Source organism: Sarcophilus harrisii, chromosome X (assembly GCF_902635505.1).
Source record: "Sarcophilus harrisii chromosome X, mSarHar1.11, whole genome shotgun sequence".
Classification (NCBI taxonomy): Eukaryota; Metazoa; Chordata; class Mammalia; order Dasyuromorphia; family Dasyuridae; genus Sarcophilus; species Sarcophilus harrisii.
The window spans coordinates 48,349,533-48,355,532 of NC_045432.1; the positions used below are offsets into that span (position 1 = coordinate 48,349,533).

Consider the following 6,000-nt stretch of genomic DNA (forward strand, 5'->3'; position numbering starts at 1 on the left):
TTATGACTGACACCATCCCAAGGACCAGGACCAGAACTGGGACCAGGTGGGGGAGGTGGGACTAAGAGCATGGCATCTTTTCCAGTAAGGAAGGGAGCTGCGAGCCCAGCAGGGGGTCTGCCTGGAACTGGACACACAGCAGGCTTAACACAGACCCCCTGGGGAGTGACTGGAGGTGGAGAGGTGGGTGATTCCTGGCCAGAGGCCCTGACTGGACTTGGCCTTGCCCTGCATCTTCTAGAACATATTCTATTTTCTGGAAGAGCAGAAGAAAGGTCTGGTTTGGTGAACAGGGAAAAGCCTCTTATCCCACCTGACCACGGACCATGGATCTGTACAGATCCATAAAAGGATTGTACTTCTATGTTTTAAGAGTGAAGCTGTCCTATGAGATGGAGGTCACCGAGGCTTTGCTGTATACGGTCTCTGTGCATGCAGAAGGGTCTACTCTCTTTGTCAGAGACATTTGTTGTGGCTTTTCAGAGACTTTGTATGTAATGAACCTGCTGAGCTCAGCCACTCCATGGGCCCAGTTCTTCTCTCCCCCTGACCTTCTCAACTCTCCCTTGGCAAAAATCACTCCCCATCTCCTGAACATCCCAAGCGAGCTCAATACCAGGATATTGCGTCCAGGACGGAGTCTGACTCTTTCCCTTCTGACTCCATTGACAATCACAAGTTCCCTTTCCAGATGGGAAAAAATGTCCAGTCCCCTTTCCTCACCCAGCTCCCCAAGGGGCAAGTGTATATACTGGCCAGAGTTGGGAGAATGTGATTAGGGGTGAGGTTTGGGGAGTTGACTTGCAGGACAGTGTGGATGGAAGATGCAGCATGGTCGTTGCCAGCCTTGTTTTGTGTTCCACCTTCCAGAAGCTGGCGGATTGTTGAGGTGATCTCTAGGAGATAGAGTCTTCTAGAAAGAGATGGAGAGAGAAAGAAAGGGAAAGCAAAAACAAAAGGGAAAGGAAAAGCAAAAGGGAAAGGGGATGTGACAGACAAAGGCAGAGGATGGGAGCAAAGGAGAAAGGTCCAATTCCCATGGGCCAGGTGACACTGAAAGGCCAGAAACAAAAAGGGGAACCAGGTTTTCTCTCAGGGCAGGCAGTGTTCAGCATAATGGGGGTCTCTCTGGAATCTGACCCACTCCAAGCTTAGCAGATTCCCTTGGGGAGATATTTTGGGAGGTGGATAATTCTTGGCCAGAAGAAATGATTGAACTCAGCCCCGTGAACCACTCACAACCCATTATACTTGCTGGAAGGGCAGAATAAAAGTTTGGTTTGTGGAGAAGTGAAAGGCCCCTTATTTCATCCCACCAGTGAAGTCAGAATTCCTTCAAACATAGAGAGGAATTCAGACTTGGGGATGACAAGGCTCTTTGGACCATGGATTTCTTTGGGAAAGCCTGGTAAAATAATATCTCAACTGAACTTGAATTTCATTGTCTTTTTCTTTTACTCATTTCCCTACAATCCCTCTTTCTGTTTTTTTTTTTTTTAGCATGATCATGCATCATGGAGATAACTGAATTTTCTGGAGAGTCTTCCTGTTTTCTATTAAAAGCATTGTAATAAAACAAAAACCGGACTATTGCAACCCACATGAAGTCAAAAGTGAGGTTTTTTTAATGTCTCCTCCTTGATCTTGGCATCACGAGCCAATCTTGTCATAGAGTTTTAGTAAGGCCCACAGGACCCTTAGGTAGGGACACAGGTCTCAGTTCTTGAGAGAGATCTCCAGGGAGGCTACAGCCCAAGCTTGACTCAGAACAACCACAAGCTGAGAGGCCAGGGCTGCAGGCCTTCACCCTCCCCAACAGCCACGGAACCTTCTGTTCCATTGGAGTCAAAATCCCTCAGGATGATTTCCCCCACACCCCATGTGCAATCACTATTTCACTATGCAGAGAGGTGGCAGCCTATATTGATTAAAAGCTTTCTCCTACAGGTGATGTACAGACTGATGCAGTGCAAGATGATTCCAGAAACCTCATCAGCCAGTGGACTTCAAGGGTACCCTAGAGACACCAAGGTAGAATATCTACTTGAACATCCCCTTGGATGAGCCTGGTCTTCATCACAGCTTCAATAAAGGAAGCCTAGATCACCAGGCCTTTTGGCTGCTATAGCCACTGGGTCCAGACTAGTTCCTTAAAGCAACTGGGAAGAAGGGGTTCAAAAAGAAGGCCCAGTTGCATAGGCTACTGACAACTGTCTTTGACCTGAAGCACAGCTGCCACCCCCAAATGTGAGGTCTGAAGGGGAAGAGTGTCTCAGTGATCAGCATACTTGTGAATGAGGGTTTGTTAGAAGGGAAGGCCCTAGATCAGACATGTCCAAAATTCACAATTCCTCTGCATTCCCATTAAAAGTGGTATCATCCCTTGAATCTGTACCCCTAGTCTGGTCACCAAAGGTAATATGATGTCAATACTGGATTTACAGTGGGATTCAATATGTCATTGCCCACTTGGTTCAAACTTGCTTGGTGCTCTGTAGCTCTGAGAACAACCAGATGGCACTGCTGCCCTTATGTCCCTAAGGATACCCCTCCCATTCCAAGACAGAAAGCTAAGGGTCAGGAGCTCCACCCTGCGAAATCTGAGGCGCTTCATTCATTAACCTGCTATAGGAGAAGTGAACAAAGAAAGATGGTGATAGATAGAAATTACAGAAACAGAGGCAGGAGGGAAGGAAGGAACAGGAAAACAAAGGGCAAGTAAAAAGGAAAAGTGAAGGGGAAGGAGAAAGCAAAGATGGAAGAGGAAATAGGAAAGGGAAGGGGGTGAAAAAGAGAAGGGGAAAGGGAAGGGGAAGAGAATGGAAGCAGTGGAGGAAGGATCAATTCCCATGGGACAGTTTACCATACTGAAAGAACACAAACAAAAATTGGAACCAGACATGGCAGGGTGGACTAAAAGGGAGCTATTTTTTTCCCCCTCTGACAAGTTAGTATCTTACACAGCAAGGGATCTCAGTGGAACATAAGGCAGTCCCAAGCTTAAGAAAACTTCCTTGGGGAGGGTTTTTTGGGAGGTGAGGAATTCCTGGGGAGATGAACTAAGTAATTTTTAGGATTTTCTTGCAACACTGTCATTTCTCTTTCCAGTTCTTTCTCTACCTCTTACTTAATGTCAAAATCCTTACTGAACACTACCATGGCCTCAGCTGAATTCCTGTTTTTCTTGGACTCTTTGGATGGAGGAGTTTTGACTTTGTCAAGTAAGGGAGGGAGAAAAGGGAAAGAAGGGGGAGAAAAGGAAAAAGTGAGACAGGAGAGAGAGGAGGGGAGGAGAATGAAGAGAGTGGGGAGAAGGGAGGGGAAAGGAGGGAGAGAAGGGGGAAAGAGGAAGGGAGAAGAGGAAGAGAGGGAACTGAAAAGGGAAAGAGGGAGGTAGACAAAGAGGGAGGAATAGAGGCAGAGAGAAAGAGAAAGAGAGAGGGAGGGATTGGAGAGACATGGGGAGAGGCAGGGAGGGAGGGAGCTGGTAGGTGAAGCGCAAGGAAAAAGAGAAAGGGTAGGGAAAAGGGGAAGGTGAAAGGTAAAAGGCAAGAGCACATGGAAAGGGGTAAGGGAAGGAAAAGTGAAAGGTGGAAGAGGAAGGGAAAAGGCAAGAGGAGAGAGTGAAAAGAAGACAGGGAAGGTGAAGGGCAAGGAAAAGTTAAAAGGGAAAGGGAAGAGAATGGAAGCAGTGGAGGAAGGTTCGATTCCCATTGGTCAGTATTCCACACTAAAAGGACAGAAACTAAAATTGGAACCAGACATAGCAAGGTGGATGAAAAGGGAGGCACTAGTTAGTGTCCAGCAGAGCAGGGGGTCTCAATGAAATATGAGCCTCTCCAAGTTTAAGAGAGGTACCCTGGAGAGAGTTTTGTGGGCAGTTGCTAATTCCTGAGAAAATGAACTCGGCCATTTCTTAGGATTTTCTTGCATCACTGTCATTTCTTTTCCCAATTGTTCCTCTTCCTCCTACTTGATTTTCAGAATCCTTATTGAACACTACCATGGCCTCTGCTGAGTTCCTGTTTTTCCTGGATGCTTTGGATGGAGGAGCTTTGATTTTGTGAAAGTGAGGGAGAGAGAAAAGGGAAAGAAGGGAAAGAAAGGGCAAAGTGCGACAGGAGAGAGAAGAGGGGAGAGGAGAGGAGAGAGAGGAGAGGAAAGAAAAGAAGGTAGAGAATGGGAATAAAAGAAGGGAGAAGAGGAAGAGAACTAGAAATACTGAGACTGGAGAGAGGGGTGGGAGGGGGAGAATGTGAGAGTGATAGAATGAGGATGAGAAGAAGAGAGGAAGGGAGGAAGGGAAGGAGGGAAGGAGGCAGAAGGCAAAGAGGAAGGAGAAGTAGAAGTGGTAGGGGAAGAGAGAAGGGGAAGGGGAAGTGGGAAGTGAAAAGGTGGAGGGGAAACGAAAAGAGGCAAGGGGAAGAGGGGAATAGGAAAAGAGAAAAGGAAAAGAGGTTAGAGGAAGGGAAAGGGGAAGAGAAGGGAAGCAATGGAGGAAGGCTCAATTCCCATGGGCCAACTTATCACACTGAATGGACAGAAACTAAAAGTTGAACCAGACATGAGAGTGTGGATTAAGAGGGAACCATTTTCTCTCACACAAGGTAGTGTCCAGCACAGCAGGGGTTCTCGATGAAACATGAGCCTCTCCAAGCTTAAGAGAGGTGCCCTGGGGAGGGTTTGTTGGGAGGGGGGGGAATTCCAGAGCAGATGAACTCAGTCATTTTTAGGATTTTCTCCCATCACACTCCCAATTGTTCTGCTACCTCTTACTTGATTTTCTTTTTTTATTAAATCTTTTTATTTTCAAAACATTTGTAGGGATAATTTTTCAACACTGACCCTTGCAAAACTTTGTATTCCACATTTCCCCACTCTTCCTCCCACTCCCTCCCCTAGATGGCAGGTAATCCGATATATGTTAAACATGATAGAAACATACATTAAATGCAATATTTGCATATATATTTATACAATTATCTTGATACACAAGAATGATGAGATCAAAAATGAAAAAAAAGAGAAAGAAAATGAAATTCAAGCAAATAACAACAAAAAGAGTGAAAATGTTATGTTGTGATCCATATTTTGTTCCTACAGTCCTCTCTCTGGGTGCAGATGGCTCTCTTCATCACAAGATCATTGGAACTGGCCTGAACAATATCATTACTGAAAAGAGCCACATCTATCAGAATTGATCATCATATAATCTTGCTGTTATCGTGTACAATGATCTCCTGGTTCTGCTCACTTCACTTAGCATCAATTCATGTAAGTTTCCCCAGGCCTCTCGGAAATCATCCTGCTGGTCATTTCTTACAGAACAATAATATTTCATAACATTCATATCCATTTCCAACTGATGGGCATCCACTCAGTTTCCAGTTTCTTGCCACTGTGAAAAGGGCTGCCACAAACATTTTTGGACATGTGGGTCCCTTTCCCTCCTTTAAGATCTCTTTTGGGATATAAGCCCAGCAGAAACACTGCTGGGTCAAAGGGTATGCACAGTTTGATAACCCTTTGGGTGTAGTTCCAAATTGCTCTTCAGAATGGTTGGATCAATTCACAACTCCACCAACAATGTATTAGTGTCTCAGTTTTCCCACATCTCCAACATTCATCATTATCTTTTCTTGTCATCTTAGCTAATTTGAGAGGTGTGTAGTCATACCTCAGAGTTGTCTTCATTTTCATTTCTCTGATCAATAGTGATTTAGAGCACCTTTTCATATGACTCAATGGTTTCAATTTCTTCTTCTGAAAATTGTCTGTTCATAACCTTTGATCATTTATCATTTGGAGAATGGCTTGAATTCTTATAAATTTGAGTCAGTTTTCTATGTTTTAGAAATGAGGCCTTTATCAGAGCCTTTGAATATACAAAAACAGTATATTCCCATTTTATTGCTTCTCTTCTAATCTAGTCTGCATTAGTTTTGTTTGTACAAAACCTTTTTAACTTAATATAACCAAAATTATCTATTTTGTGTTCAA

At 44.5% G+C, this 6,000-nt stretch overlaps 1 long non-coding RNA gene across 2 annotated transcripts in view; it reads left to right on the forward strand.

The window, feature by feature from the left end:
* LOC116420217 overlaps positions 1-5,140 on the forward strand; it is a 44,298-nt gene extending 39,158 nt beyond the window's left edge. Inside the window, exons 2-3 of one of the 2 annotated variants that reach the window (XR_004230505.1) lie at positions 1,948-2,031; positions 5,104-5,140. This is a non-coding gene — a long non-coding RNA (uncharacterized LOC116420217). Of the gene's footprint in view, positions 1-1,947; positions 2,032-3,108; positions 3,216-5,103 lie in introns of those variants that run through there. The other variant, XR_004230504.1, reaches the window with a different exon arrangement.
* Positions 5,141-6,000: the final 860 nt, after the last annotated feature.